We start from the raw sequence: 16,613 nt of genomic DNA, 5'->3' as shown, positions 1-16,613 counted from the left end.
TAAACCACCAGCAATCCGAGCATCAAACCAGCGCACGTGATGTCACAATAACCACAGCATTCATAAAATACAATAGCGAGCCCAGAAATATTTGTCGAGTCATGACTGCACAGAAGTGAAGGAAAGGGACACAAGGAAGCACACCAAACGGGCACTCCCTTATATCCTTCCTTGTGTCATTGTCTTCTGGGCTGTGCAGTCATATCGACAACTAATCACCAACTCGCCCAACATATCACTCCACCTCAGAATTTGCACGTCAGTAAAGCACGCTATGTGCAGCCGGGGCCTGAACTTTTCGTTCAATCTTCCCCGTTTCCGGGCGCATAGGCTATGCCAGAAGATTCTTTTTTTTTTTTTTTTGAAGCCCATCGTTTTTGTCATGTGCATATGAAGGTAGGTTTAAAGAAGGGGGATAGAGAAGAAAGTATGGAAGAGGAAGAGAGGAGCATGAAAATCCCAGATAGTGAAGAAAGCAGCAAGTATGGTCGAGTCTATATGTAAGCGCGCAGCTCAGTTTCGGGTAGCAATTTTAGTAGCAACCTGTAATATCTGTTTTCCTGCACCCACCGGTATTAGTCCTCCGGTATATTTAGCCGGAGAACAGCTTCTCTTGAGTGCTTTGTCCCCAGCTGTATTTGTCCCCGTGCACGTCCACCCAAGAAAGTTGACGTCATGCCACTAGACCCATTCGTGTCCTCTCTATATCTGCACTGGTTCCAGACTGGTCATGCGGAAAACCCGTCGCCATGGCGGATCTCCTGCGGCGTCTTCCAGCCACGTCCGAGGGCCCGACAGGCGCACAGCATCTTCTTCGCTGCATCGGCAACTTCGCCACACGACCGCGTTCCCCGAGCGGCTGCGCTAACGAACAAAGGAGTAAGGTACGCGGTTCGCGCTGCCTGTGTGCTGCGCCGGGGCCGGCGCCGGGGCTGAGCCTCCTTCATCCGCGGCCGCCATAGAGGGCGGCGACGAGGTGCCCACCCTGGCCGAGAAGCTGTACGCGGCCGCCGTGGCGGGACACACGGACACCGTGGTCGAACTCTGCCGCCTCGGAGCCAGGGTCGAGGCGGACGCGATACACTCCCGGTCATAAGGGAAAGCTGGCTTCGCTGGGCACAGTCGTCGCTTTCTGACAACTTCCTCATTAACTTGGGTACAACTCAAGAGCGAGAACACAAGTTCCATGGCGCCTCGCCCCCGCAGCCGGCTGTTCTTCCGATCTGGGAGAATTTTGAACGTGGCACGAATACTGTCTGCGATTTCTCGGTTTTACCTTCTTATAAATTACTTAAGCGACGACAAAAATACTACACGTGAGAAAACGCAGATGATGTCACGCATTAAGCGCAATCTCCTTTCAACACTGGTGCACCCGTTGGCGTCGCGATTCCGTCGCGTTAACGGAGAAGCACACTGCATGAGCTATTTCCCTTCTTAACTTGTACCCGAGTACCACGTTTTTGTGAGGCGAAAGCATAAATGGTCCAATTCGGTGTTGCCATTGGCGTGGGAAGCGAGAAACGGCTGACAAGCAACTGCGAAGCGATCCTTAGCATGAGATTGATTCGTACCCGCTAATAAGAACACAAGTAGAGGACCGCGCTGGAATGCGCAGAAAGAAAGGTGTGGAAAGCGGGAGTGCAATAATGGCAGTGAGTGCGGTCTGCGTCATTGATTTGATTGATTGTAAAGTTTAACACGCCGACGCAATGCAGGAGATGAGGCGCGCCGTAGTGGAGGGCTCCGGATGAATTTCGATCACCTGGGGATCTTTAAAGTGCGCCAAATCTCGTATACACGGGCTTTTTTGCTTTTCGCCACGTTCAGAAAAGCTGCCGCCACGGCCGGGAATCGAACCCGCGACCTCGTGGGTCTTCCACGTTGTTCGGCAGCGACTAGTCGTACGAGGTCGCTCTGCTGACTTGCTACAGCGGCGCAACCATCACCGTGGTCACATCGCCAAATTGCATGCAGCACTAGGCGCCATTCAATTGCGCATAAATGATTTCGCAAGAAGCGCTTAGTGATCCTCGGAGCACTTTTTTTTTTTTTTTTTGCCGGGTTGCGGTCTTATTTCTCGCAGTTGAGGCCAGGCTCTCTATATGGCTTGTGATACACGGAAATGATAGGAGTTTATGGCGTTGTTAAGTTGCTACGAAGAAAAGTCTATTCAAATGAAGTAGTGTGGTGCAGTTGGTGTATGGGAAGACGCACAAGAGGATTCTGTTTTGAAATAAATCGGAGGTATTTTCACCTCTGACGGCAGCTGTCATTGCCACCGCCCAGTGCCACTCAGTGGAAAAGCGAGAATTTCGGTTGCTTACGGTCATCCTGCCTGCGAGAAGGATATTTCAAACCTAGTCGTTTAGCTGTATTAAATCTTAAAATTCTACATCGCATGGCTTCCACGCGCTTCATACGCTTGATATCGCTGCCTCGATGGTATGATAACGGGTGCTAGCGGAAATAAAAATAGCAGAGCCACCCGCTTTCAATCTTCTCCGTGTATACGCATAATCACAGACGAAGCAGATAACACGCTGAAGATAACTGAAGCTAATAACACGCTCTAATGACCAAACGGACAGCAACAGTCAGGACCCAATGGTTACCGCACGAGCCAACAAGGCGTGTCCCGAGTACCCAGAAAAGACGTCTGACCCAGTTGCAACAATGGGCGCGAGATATGGCTGCCTGTCACACATACGCTCTCCGTCTCACCATCGTCATCTACCGTCGTGTTCCCCCAGACGAGACAGGAGTAAATATTTGCGTAGGTCGGACAGCCTTTGACCTGGGCGTGCCGTCCTATAAATAACAGCTGGCCGTATTCTCAAGGGACCCTCCCTACACGTCACGGCTCGTTGAGAAGAACGGTCCGTGCTTGTCCGACTGCCAAGAGGTCACAAGATGCCACGCGGTCTCGAGAGGCGCAGATGGGTTTCACCGCAAAACGCATTTGTGCTTCGTCAACGTGGCTCTGCCGCCAACGCGCGCGGATCACAAGCAGTAGGCTTCGTTCCCCTCTTTACAGCCCTGGAAGGTTATGCTCGGAGATACACTGTTTTGCTTCTAGGTCCACCAACCATAGCCTGATGCAGTTTAGCACATCAGCCACGGCTAGCAGCCGTAAATGTGAAAGCATTCATTTCAGCTGGCCCCAATTTGCCCTGATGTGTCCGCACGTTACTATAGCCTTGGTACCTGGGTTTTTCTCAAGTGTTCTTTTTTTTTTTTTCATTGTGGTTAAATGTCTCAGCTGCCATGGGGAGTCATCAGCGTAACAAGCGTTCGTGTTTTGCGCGGCACGTCCGTAGTCGCCATTTTCAGGCATGGACAATTCAGAAAGGAACGATTTTCGCCTACTTGACCCACTGCCTTCTGGAAACAATACATATCTTCGAACTGGAGTCACCGGTTGCCAGCAATGATTTCAGGCATCTTTTTCACCGGCACAAAGCACTGCTTTTGTATGGTTGGCCTGAGCACCGTACAGCCGGCGTCCATAGAGTAAGGGAAGATTTATCGCACGGCAAGTCTTTCCCGAAACGTGCACAGGTTGTGTGAATACCGAAATCGCACGATTGAATCTATTGCAAATGTTTAAAAAAGATGGCTTTGATAACGGTTATTTTGATGTACGCGTCTAATAGATAAGAAAAGGTGGGAACCTATGCAAAAAAAGCAGGAGTGAGAGGTAAGGGGGTTGGTGGGACGTGGTGCCCGAGGCTTTAAATTTCGGAAATTATTTTTCTAGTCTGTAAAAATATGTTTAATTTCTAACAACCTTACAGCATAGTTTTGTCTGTTTGTTTTTGCGCTTGCGGCTCGCAATTTCCCCCTTGCATGTTGCGTACACTTTCACGCGGGAACTGTTGCCAATAGCATCGTTGTAATCCTCCGTTCTCTTCATGCATTTTTACAAATATTCGCGGTCAACCGAAACAAAATAGTAGGATATACGGTATACGACAATATCGGTTAAAGTACAAATGAATGATAACAAATATTAAATCCAATACAATTCATTTATTTATTTTTAATTGGTCGGCTGGGCTTTCACTGGTAGGCTGGGCGCTTTTGAGCCAGCTTGATTATTGTTGCCTTCAACGAATGGACAGTGCAATACATTCAGCAGCACGACCGCCACAAACCTGTTATACTGAATCCCATCTGTCTTCGACTTTGAGAATATTCCCGCAGCCCTAAGCAGTGAGGTAGTTGTAACAATGTAACAACGTTATACTGAATTAGTAAGCTTACAGAATTTTCAAAGCCCAATTCACGGGACCGTAATTGTAGCTGAGAAAATTATCCTACTAACCATTCCTTCTGCCTATTAAACAGGTGTCGTAGGCCTGTTATAAGTTACACCCACACTGAAATAACATGCACTAGCGTTATCCAACGAGTAAGTTGCTAATACGGTGAATTACGAGCGCGCCAAAAATAAAAGGCAATATGAAAATGACCGGGCGCAGTGAAGGTCCTTGGAGTACACCATTGCGCCAGATTAATAACAGCCTTGACCACCGCCCTTTTTACACACTGAATGCTGCAAGCTGCTGAAACGTCCATTGTTAAGCAGGCGCTCCCATAAGGTGATGAAGAACACGCTGCCCCATCTCTCCAACCACTCCGCCATGGCTGATCTGAAGACGTGCCTGTAATTGCAAGTGATGGTCACGTAGCCTACACAGCAATACGATAAAGTCGCGGCAAGCGAGGATATAATACCTCATACGCTTGGACACCTGCAATATCAGGGTAGCGATCTAGAAGCCCGTATGCCTTACCTGTCGGGGGACAGAAAGCCCGTCTCTTCAACTGGACCAGCGAGTTTCCTTTTTTTAATTTTCTGCACACAAGCCGGAGGTTTGTGCGTGATGAGTGGCTTAGGTATCTTCTTTTTAAGTCTCGCGCTCTCCAAAGAGTGAAAGGCTGTATGTCATATCCCCTTGCGAGATCGGGTGCTATGATATGTGCTGGACGTAGAAAGCGGCAGCACGGAAACGCTTTTTGTCATTAGCGCCAAGGAGCTTCTTCTCCGGTCTTTACGGCGGCCAGATAAGAGAGACGCTTGCGGAACTAAACGCCGTAGATTAAGGGCAGCGGAGGCGAAACAAACGAATCAGACGTGGGAGTAGAATATACGAAACGAAAATGTCAGTCTATATGTGGTAAATAAAAATTGCATGGACCACAGGGGTGGGCGATTTTTTCTATGAGGTGCGACGTTGGGCCTTAGCGTGGTATTTGAGAATTGCATTTAAGTCACTTCTGTGCTTCGAACTTGCGAAACTGGGGTCGGAAGGGGTACAATTTACTCAGAACAGCGTGCAGCCTGTGGTTCTTAGTGCTTTGTGCTGTTCCTACCGCTTGAGTTGCGCCATACAGGCGTGGCGTCAGCGACGCCGTCAGGTCATGGGTTATTCCTAACGAGCATCAAATTTTAGAGGAACAGATTTTTGTTTTGCGTTACTCAGTAAGTTTGTGAACACTGCAGTCCTTGCAGAAGCATGTTCTGTTGAGAACTGTTGTGATGACGCGAGAGAAATGTCAGCACATTAAGAAACAAGTAAAGCGTGGGCAGTAAACAAGAAACAAGCAAAGCTCCCGCCCCCCTACTCTTGCGAAGTTCAAAGAAAAAAAAACGAAAATGGTGAACATGACTGTACGTTGAATGTTGGTAATGCTAACATAAGAAAAATAATGAGACACCCTCTCCCTTCCCATCTTTGCCTGCCTTCTACAACGGAGCACTTCTGAAAGTCAGCCTCAAGATATTCAATATCCTCTGTTAGCAGAGAAACACAAGGAGCGCAACATATGATTTCCTTATGTTAAATATTTTGACGGCTTCAAACGGTTCGCGCGTGTGTGTGTGTGTGTGTGTGTGTGTGTGTGTGTGTGCGTGCGTGCGTGCGTGCGTGTGTGAGTGAGTGAGTGAGTGAGTGAGTGAGTGAGTGAGTGAGTGAGTGAGTGAGTGAGTGATTGAGTGAGTGAGTGAGTGAGTGAGTGAGTGAGTGAGTGAGTGAGTGAGTGAGTGAGTGAGTGAGTGAGTGAGTGAGTGAGTGAGTGAGTGAGTGAGTGAGTGAGTGAGTGAGTGAGTGAGTGAGTGAGTGAATGCGCGCGCTCACGCCAAGTATCACAGTATCTGGCTACGATGAAGTGCTTCTTGAAGCCAGATAGTGAGACGATGAAATGAGAGGTTTCTGACTGCTCCACTTTTCAGCGCCACGCATTTGTTGGTGGCGGCATCGTCTCACCAGTCTCCAGTTTTGTCTGGCTAGCTAATTGCTTTCGGTTAAGGTGAACCAACTCGCTCACATGCATGTTTTTAGAGGCTAGGCAGTTTATATTGTTAAAACTGGTAGGGTAAGCGCAGGTGAGGTTAGATTCGGCTAGCCACATAGCAGCAGCGATGTTGTGCTTGGGCCTTACACGTTGTCTCGGGAATAACGCAGGAGGGCCGGACTGCACTGCACATGGCAGCGGCCAACGGCTACGTGGACACAGCTCGCGCACTCATCCTAGCCGGAGCCAAAGTCAAGGCCCTTGATGCCGTAAGTGGAACTTTTGATCATTCACTGCGCCCGTGATTTATAAATGAAGAACACCGCACCACGGTAGAGTGGGTACGTCGCTGCTCTCAAACTGTGCAACTCACGGTATATACCCAACACGTCCAAGATAGAACGTCATCGTAGATCTTGCCTTAACACCGCATTGCTGGAGCCTATAAACAAACCTTATCTAGGACTCTGAAAAGCTGACGGTTTCGGAACTCGTACAGAGGAGCTTCCGGATTTATTACTTTCTTCGACGGGTTTTTATATCTTCTATTCCTATACACGGCTTTTGCCGCTGGAACAAACCCCAAATGCTTCTTGCACCGCTATTTGCTGCGCTATACTTTATTATTATTTTGTTTTGCTTCCAGCTTACAGCTGTATCGGGACGGCACTTAATTTGCTTTGTCACATTAAATGTGGCAAAACATACAGGAAATGGAAGTTTGTCTTACCGCTGAAGTGGAATAACTGTTCGCCTTAACACGCATCTAATAATTGTTAGGCGCCATGGTGCAGATGTAACGCCGGTAATGGGCGGCATTGCGCCCGGAACGGAATTTGAATTTTCCGCCGTGGCCCAGTATAGTAGCTTGCAAACGACGAAACCTCGTGTACGCGTATACGCTAATGCGCTGGAAAAGCTCGCTGCAAGGGGTGTGTATACAGTGAAATCTCGATATAACGATTTTCAGGGGACCGCGGAGAATTGCTCGTTATTCAGCGAAAATCGCAAAATTTAAGACAACAAATAATATTTCAATGCCTGAAACGACCTACCTGTACAGCAGCGCATCATTGATGCACTGCTGTACAGGTAGGTCGTTTGAACAAGTGATCAAGAAAAACGAACAAGTGATCAAGAAACAATGCATATTTTTTTAAAGTAGTTGCCAATTTTCCCCTCGTGCCTGCACAGCACAAGCTTCCTAGCAAGAAGGACTCCAACTCTTCCATATTCCTGTGGACTGACTCAGTGGCCGTGCAGTTTTTCCCCGGAAATGTGCGGAGTTATTGTATGCTATCCAGTACATCAGCAGTCGTCACGTGCTCGTCGCAGTCTTCCAGTGCTGCCGCGGCGCCCTCAGAGGCATCATCGTTCATGCCGTCCTCGCTGCCTTCTTCACCCTGAACGCTCACGCTCTGGAGAATTTCCTCTGCTGTCAGCTCCGCTGATGTCCGTGAAGATCCAGCAAGCCACCCGAGCAGCGGCGGAACGTATAAAAACTTGGGGTGGGGAGCGAATAGCGCGGCCGCGGCTTTCTGGACGGAGGAGGCCACCAATGCTTCATTTTGTTTTAAGTGCAATGCACTTCTTAAGCGACCCTGAGCCTGCGTCCACCGGCGATGTCCGCATCACATACCCACGTGGGGGATTGGCCAGGAATCTCCTCGTCTTCCTTGGCAACGGGGGGAGATCGGCGCGCGCTGCCTGGCCGCTGACATGGCACATACCCACGTGGGGGATTGGCCAGGAATCGGCGTGAGAAGGGCTAATGCACCCGCTTAAAGGAGTACTGACACGAAATTTCAAAGCTGAGATCCGCTCTAGCAATCAAGTACAACGACAACACAAATAGGTGTCTGTGAATAAATGCATCTTTCTTTCTTTGTAGTTGTGTGTGTGTGTGATCTCTCTTTCGCGAACATTACCGAACCGCGCAAATTCAACTCGTGCATTCGCACTTTCACATTCTTCCCCTCGGGGAAATGCGGGGAATTTTTGTTCTCCTCACCTTCTTTTTTCTCTCTCTCGCATCAGCTCGCGCATTCCGCGGAGCAAGTTTCAAGACGTCCTCTTCTGCGCTGCGCTTTGCCGTGTCGTCTGCTGGCATACGGCTCCTTTTGTCGCGATGAACGAAAATCTAAGAATCTCCGGCCTTGACATTATGAGTTTGTAGTACTGAGGCGTTGTTAACATAGCACGGAACTAAATAAAACGATCGTTATTTTGAAAAGTTCGCTATTATGGAGTACGTAGTAGTGGAATAATTTTACCTTAAAACTATAAGCAGTCGGCGTGGGTTTTTTTGAATGCTCGTTAATCTGAAAAGTTCGTTAATGTGGTGTTCGTTGTATCGAGATTTGACTGTATAGTTCGGTGTTTGATATGTAGCAAACAACTCTCGTTATAATAGCATTTCTTTATTCGAAGTTTTTCAGTGTTCCAACTGCCGTGGAGTAAGAGCAAATCATCGCCGTTTTTACCAAATTCCTCTTATAACGAAATCAGTTTCCAGCTTTTATTGACGGTTTAGTGCAATCCCTGTTTATGAGCTGGACATCTGATTTAGAAGCCGTTTAGTTCTTTAGGAGTTCGCGATTGTTCGGAGGAAATGCTTGTTACCCACGTGAAGGCTTCAAAAAGACAGCCATGCATCAAACTTCGGTGCGAGTAAAAAAAAAAAACAGGCTAAAAAATCCCAGGCAGGGCTACGCATGTTAAGAGGCTTTCAAATAACGGGCAATTTTTTCGACCAGTATAATCTTGACTTTGTTCGGGCCTCGACAAAGACAACTGTGAGTGCATTTCTTCGATTCTAAGTTTTCTCCTAACATTTCTAATTGATATTCTCCATGCGTATGTCCAGTTTCTGCCGTCATATCAGCCGAGCGTTTCACGAGCAAGATAGCGAACTTTTTCCCTGCTAGTAATACTTCCACAGAAACGGCAGCTATAAAACGACTTATTCTACAGACTCGGGTGAACAAACATCAACCCGCACGGAAGATTTCGTAGGTCCAGTTGCCTATGCACCCACAAAACCGACAACCTAAGCGTGTGCCTCACGCGTGTGCTGGATGAACAGCCGGCATACCTACAAATCTGCGGCTCGAAGGGGCAGGGATTGGGAGAAAAATTACCAATGATAATGTATGCAATGCTGAATAAAGGCAAGCGGGAATTAAAGTAGCTAAAAACAAACATAAATCACAAGCTTTCCTGAGCGTACAGAAACGTCTCGACGAACAGCAAATGAAGTGAAACCGAAAGGCGAAAAGCGAGAGGAACGGAAAGTTGGGATGTGGAGATAGAAGGAAGAGAGAGAAGGCTGGTTGGATAAGTCATGCGGAGGCTGAGGAATACGAGAGAGAGGAGGAAGATAGGCGCAGTATTCCAGCATCGAGGGAGGCCGTAAGAAGGAAAAGAAGAAAAAAATAAGAGGAGGAGGAAGGGGGGGGGGGGGGGGGGGGCAGGACGGTGTACGCGTGACGGATGATCATAACCTTTGCTGCGATGCAAATGTGGTACGTGCTTTGCTTTCTAGCCGCCGGTAGAATGCGCAAGGCGAACGGGGGAGGCTGGCACGGGACGCCGTCTGCAGGGGTGGACGTGAAGGTTTCGCCTGAAGTGCAAGTTGCGGTGATACGGAAGAGCGAAAGCATCTCCAGCTCGCCATTCACGCAAATTTCACGCATTCACGCCGCTTATTGCAATAGCCTTCATTGCGAACACCACGAGAAAATTAAGTGAGCATTCCATATTCGACGTGGGTGCGAAGTCATGATGTGTATACCTTTTTGTCATTCTTTCCTCTGGCCCAATTCTCCTGAGCACATACCTGCTAAGGGGAATGGGCCTTAGCCGACGATTTTGATAGACAAATAAATTGGTGAAAGATAATGCGGAGACAGCTTACTTAAAGGAGGAATCAGCCATGACTTATTCGTTACAATAATTCACTCGTTGCATCTCATTCACTTGCCTTGTCCCTCCATACGGCGTTGTCCGTCCACACCCCTCCCCCTACACTATAAAAAAAATAATAGTTCGCGGCGCCCGGTTTCGATCCCACGACCCTGTGGGCGGAACGCGAGGTACATGGTGCTCTTCCCACTGCGCCACAAAACCGAGACAGAATCAAACGCTACGAACGCGCCTTATATCCTTGACTCATTCAAACTACGTCAAGATGCTACTGATACAACGAATGATGGGGCAATGATTAACACTTGCAATGAAAGAAAGGAAGCTCCCACTTACAGCAACAATAATGGAGTAAAGGTCGTTGCGACAGCGAAGCCCCAAGCATACCACTTAGAGAGATTGACCAAGATTGGCCAATAAAACGTAAAAGTAATCATAAAACATAATAATCATACGCGTTCCCGACACGTTTCACGCGATTTCAGAATCAATCCAACGGAAACACCAAGTGAACCCCACGATGCGTCACATCTACACAGGGTTCCCCCCGCGGGGAGGTGGGCGCAATTTTTCCTTTTCGGTGTTTTTTCCCCACAATTCTTTGCGGCAATGCCTACTGCCCCGAAACAGCTCAACCCTCCCTAGCAGGCTAAGTTTTCACTCCAGGACCCATTCCCTCCTTTTACAGCGGAGCTTTCTATGGCTGGGATCCAGCCCATTATTTCCGAAAGCAGAGCGACGTAGACGACAATCGCACTCGAGCGTAGCGCCAACTTGCACCGCCCATTCAAATCTCCGAGATTGCAAAACTGTGCGCCACAACTGCAGCGAACGCAAAAAAAAAAAAATTAAATAAATGAGGTCGTAGAACCTTCATATTTTGATATAAGATGGCTTATATTGTCCATAAAAATGTCTTCATAGCAATGTAAGAGGTGAAGCCGACTTTAACAAGTCTGTATAAGTTTTGTTTTTGTAAGCTGGCTTTTCCACATTAGAAGTTGCGCAGTGAAGCATGGCCGTCTACGGAGCAAGTATGATTAAAGAAAACGGCCCTAACTATTGCGTAATCGAAGGTATCCCCAAACAAATTGCTATACGACAATTAGTCGCTAAGTGAATAGAGAATAAAATATTTTCATTTCTCCAGCAGAGGCTGATGTGTGGGCCTCACCCCGTGGAAGGCGTCCCTAGTCCGGGATGCCTTGACTTCGGCTGGCCGTCCGTGCTCGGGTCACCAACTTAATCTGGATATCCGCGTCCGGGCTGGCCAGGGAAACCCTCCAAGTCGCTCAGACGACTCTATGGTTACGCCGAGTTTCATTTACTGGTAGTAATTAGATAGTTCACAGTAATGTTGTAATAGTTACAGGTTTAATGTCCGCTGTCAATACATGGTCATTTACGGAGTGAGTATGGTTGCCGACGATGCCTGTAACTATTGTTTTACCAGAACTATCATAAAACAAATTATATGACAATTGGACTCTAATACGACTCCAACATTACCCACCACGCCTTGGTTCGTCATCCTTCACATAGTGGAAGGGCAGTGAATTTTCCTTCCTTATCTCTCAGTCACTCTAGTTTCAGATGAATCGGGAATAAACACCTGTAGAAGGCGAAAGGACGACCTTGTGGCAGCCATAAAATGCGCGCGACGGTGACAGCGCAGCACGGCTTTTGCCGCACTTGGCGCAAGGTTGGAGCTAGCTTTCATGCGACTCACGCGAAGGGGCCAGATCAAGGAGGCAATGCACCCCTGGTATCTCGATGATAGATGATGCTCTAATGAACGCCGCACACCGGAGGCCACATAGCTCCTTCTTTTAAAGCAAGGCGCCCGACACACTCCTGGTAAAAAATGGAAACCTTAAAAATGGTTCCCTTTCGTTCCGCCCCGAGTGAACGTTTCGCCACAGCGACACCCCGCCGCGGTGACGCTGCGCCAACTGGGCGCGTAACACCAACCGGAGAAGCGCGTCTTTCGGTGTGTCTTTGTGCGGGGAGGAAGAGATGCACTCTGACGTAACAAAAAAAAAATGTGGCTCCCATCCATGTGCACGCTGTGAATGTGGTTCGACTGCAAAGCTGTAAACGACACCCACAATCATTACCCATACGACGTCCCTTGAATTCTCACACATGGCTCTAAAAAGAGTGATACCAGAGACAAATCGAATGTGCTTAAACACACTTTCTTTTATTGCACAATGACATTCACGACTGCTTCATGTTCTTCTTCTACTGGCGTCTTTACTTTCCGTGGTCTACCCAACCTAGCCTGGAATGAACTTAAGGAGGTGCTACACCGGTCTACCTTTTTATGTATGAAAGCGTGGTCACGTCACTACTTGATTTGTATGCTGTGGGGTACTTTTGCACAATGAGTTGCTTAGGCAAGTGTAATATTTACCAGTATGGCCAGTCCTCCTGCGTAGGTATGTGTCTGCTGTCAGTGAGTATTTGGACGCCTTCTTAATGGTGATAGTTTTCTGATGACATCGCCACGAAAATTTGCTTGGGTGGTAGAGGTATGCTATACCGGCCTCCGTTTTTATAAATGAGATCGTGGTGACGTCACTACGGGATTTCTATGATGTTGGGTACTTTTGCATTCGGAGTTGCTTACACAACCGTCATCTTTACTGGTATGGCCAGTTTCCCTGGATAGGTATGTGCCTGCCTTCTTAATTATGATAGTTTTCTGCTGACATCGCCACAGAAATTTGCTTGAATGGGAGAGGTATACTGCTTCGCATTAATAAACTACATGGTGTCAATCGTTTTCCGCCGGATCACGGTGATCTTACCTCGACAGTCTAGATGACTAACAGCTGGTGCTGTAAAATTATGCCTACGTTTCTTCGCCCGAGATTAGGAACGATCCAGGTGCAAGGGCAGGCAAGGGCAGGAAAAGTTCGCATCAACGTTTTCATTATATGCCCCATGAGGCGAAACGCACACACACACACACATACCCGCACACGAACACGCACGCATTCAAGCACAGCTATGCCACACTCGACCTCCAGGGAAAAAACAGGCTGACATCAAGCTAGCCTGCGACACTTAAAAGCACTGATCATGGCGTCATAGACGCTGATTACGCAACGAGGCTCAGTCTTGCGCGTTCGGTAAGGGGTTGAAGGGGCAATTTGCGTATTCTGAACTCCCCGAGAACTCAGACAGGAAAGCGGGAAAAGGAGGAGTGCGATTTCGTGTCCGAGCTCTCAGAGAATTCAGAATGCGTGACCGGCCAGAGGCGAGGCAGAAAATGGGCGTGCGAATGAGGAACAAGCCGTGGATCCCCTCTTGAGAGCTCGGAAGAGCTCTTCTGCAGCAAGCCACGCTAATTGTGGCAGTGTAAAACTACGTTAGTGCTTCACTTGTCGACATATTAGTGCTTAAGCGTAGCAGTGTTAATTTGGAAAAAAAGCAAGCATTGTTGTCTATTTTTAGCTGTGTGACGAAAGTGGACTGGAGTACGGAGTGGCGACGAGGGAAGGGAGGGGTGGGGGAGAGTTTGAGTTAATTTAGTTCGTGCGGAGAAGTCTGTCACACAACCGGAATCACATTGCTGATACAGGTCTTCCATTATCAACCAGGTTATCACCCGCAAACTTCGGTCTTCTCAGCTGCGCGACAACGCGTTCAGTTAACGACATGCCCCACATCCTTTCACGTTAAGAGAAAAAGTTTCGCTCGCCCGGAGACCACTTTAGCGTTCTCTACATCGCAGCGCTCGCTATCGGTTCCAGGTAATAAACGGCACCCACTTGGTTGACACACTTCGAACCTCCCGCCATCCTCCTTCTGTAGGAATGCAAACAAGTTGGCCATGGCGATGGCCACGCGTAACTGCGTGGCGGCGGTTTCGGGGAGCGCCGCCACAGCGCGTCGTCTTTCGCGGCACCAGCACACGCTTGACCCATATTTGGCCCCGCAACGTCGCCTCGGAGAACACGCAAGGCAGCCCCCTTTGTTCTCGGAAGCCGCTGGGAGGACGGCGCCTGCGCATGTCAGTGGTGCCGGTGTGAGTTTTTTGTTTGAAGCAGTTCGCGAGTTCGCTTCACTGGCCCGGCTTTGGAGGAGGCCCTTAGCTTACGACGACCGAATTTGTCGTCCGTTCAGATCCCTCTTACAGGAGAAAAAGCGAGGCTGAATGCTTTGCGCGGTGTGACTATTCACTTATGTAGGTGCGTATACATACGCGCCAACGTTCCCAAAATACCGTTAGCGAGCAGTGGTTGTTGGAGAAGCTTACGGGCTGACCTAGGTCAGCCCGTAGCTAACCGTTATGTGCGCTTGATATGCTGCACGGTTACACGCTAGATACAGTGCTGCGCCATTAACGACTACGTAGAGATAATGTTTGCGTAAGGCACAGAGTACACACTGTGGGGGCAGATGTTTCTGTGGCAGCAGCCGCACGCAAAAACAATGTTTGCTTCCATGATGGTAAGTACCCGAAAAAGAAGACAAAGACACGCATTTGACTTGTTCCTTATCGCCGTCGTTTTTATTTGCGCTTCCCATTACGGACGGCAAACAAATACTCCTACACGTTGGTGCAGAGAAGCGTTCAGTTCGCGATCAATCTTTTCCTCCTGGTTATTCGGTATGTTGTACAACGCAATGCACTATTCATGTTGGCCGAAGTTGACACGGAACGTAATCAAACCACAGTGAGCGTCTTTGGGACGCAAAAGCATCCAAGTATATGTTTGCGCCTCTGCAGTAATTCTCGTGTTAGCCAGATGTAATTATGTATAGTTCTCAGTACCAGTGGGGTGTGCGAGTCCGATGTGTTTGCTATGTTGCCCGTGTTATTTGCTATTATCCGGACAAGTAAAAAGGCGAAAAGCGAAAGGATCTAGCTAGCGTTCCGTCCAGACTTCCGGAACGATATACAAGTGCTAAAGTTCCGTTCATACAGAACGGAGCGCTGCGCGTTATCCTTCTGTCCAGACGGTAGAAAACTGAAAGCTTAACGTTCCGTCCAGGTGGAGCCGGCGTGAAATTTGTACAGTTCCGTCCAGACGAAAGCAAAACCGGCTGATTAGACGCCATGCTCAGTCTTCAGGTTTGGTGTAGAGGTTGCGCCTCAGATAATGGCACTATTGTACCAGGTTCGATTCCCCTTGGACATGCTGTATTATTTTGCTTTGCGGGTTTTCGCCACCGCGTTTTGTAACAGCTAACTTCTCGCCCACCTTACAAATGACGCGGTGAGAGCAGTCGGTCAATTGATTTTGTACTCAACCGGCCGCTCCGCTACTGCTCACTATAGCCAAGGCCGACGTGTCCATCGCCAGAGTTCCGATCATCTGTAGTTCATAATAGTGATTACAAATTAACGGTTATTCTGTCTAGTCAACGAGCGGCAGTGGTTCGTTCGGGTGGGTAAATATCAAGAAAGACTGCCCTCGCTGCTTTCTCTCTCTCTCTCTCTCTCTCTCTCTCTCTCTCTCTCTCTCTCTCTCTCTCTCTCTCTCTCTCTCTCTCTCTCTCTCTCTCTCTCTACAGTGGATCACATGGCCAGACGTCACACTTGCCACAGTTGCGTTCCGCCAGTTCAAGGTAGCTGCGACGCAACGAATGACATTGCGAGGCATGGGGTAGTAGAGTGTTCGCGATGAAACGTCGCACTTCTTATGCATGCGTATCTCACGCAATCTAACAATCGTTTTTCCGTAGAGCTTCCTGCAGGTGCGCCGGCTTTGTGCACCGAGAGTCGGTGCCAAGAGAGTTCTCGTAAAGGTCAAAGCAATCAAGACACATCCCTCGTTCGCTAACCCAACATCACGTTAGAACGCCCCGCAAAACAGTAGTACGATAACTACCTCGTTTACCAGCCCAGATAAATAGCAGCACTAATAACCGACCTTCCATTCAATGTCACGCTACAGCAAACAAGAAATGCAGATACAAAAAGGAGGAGAAGCGCTAAATTACCCGTGTCCTCAAACGCGTTGCTCCGTGAGAAACGCGCCTCGCGGCGCTGCCCCACACCGACAAACTACGAATGGTGGCGCGCACAAACGCGGTGCGCGTGTGTGCACGCACGACAGTCGAGCGGGTTAAGGCGCATAATCAATTACCCGCTAGGAAGGCCCCGCTCGCTCACACGGCGGTGGATGTGGCCCAACGTGGTCGGCGTTCTGCAATGAGACCCGCAAAAGACTATACGCCACTCCTCAGGCCAGCCGTTCGGGGACCACACAGGTCGGCATCGGTGGTCTCTTCGCGGGAATAGCGTTTAAGTTCAGCGCGTTATTCCAGGTGATTGGAGACACGAATCAAAAGCCGCCGGTGCGGCTCCTGAGAGTTTCTCTTGACATTTACTCCGTGTCCTTCCTCGATCTCTTGGCTCATAATCCAGCGAC

At 48.7% G+C, this 16,613-nt stretch overlaps 1 pseudogene; it reads left to right on the top strand.

Moving 5' to 3' along the window:
• The first annotated feature begins 749 nt into the window (after positions 1 to 749).
• LOC144153187 (uncharacterized) overlaps positions 750 to 16,613 on the top strand; it is a 102,730-nt pseudogene continuing 86,866 nt past the window's right edge.

The sequence above is a fragment of the Haemaphysalis longicornis genome, unplaced genomic scaffold, assembly GCF_048455015.1.
Source record: "Haemaphysalis longicornis isolate Haplotype H1 unplaced genomic scaffold, Haemaphysalis longicornis Haplotype H1 scaffold_9, whole genome shotgun sequence".
Classification (NCBI taxonomy): domain Eukaryota; kingdom Metazoa; phylum Arthropoda; class Arachnida; order Ixodida; family Ixodidae; genus Haemaphysalis; species Haemaphysalis longicornis.
This window is presented reverse-complemented; position numbering and strand designations above follow the sequence as displayed.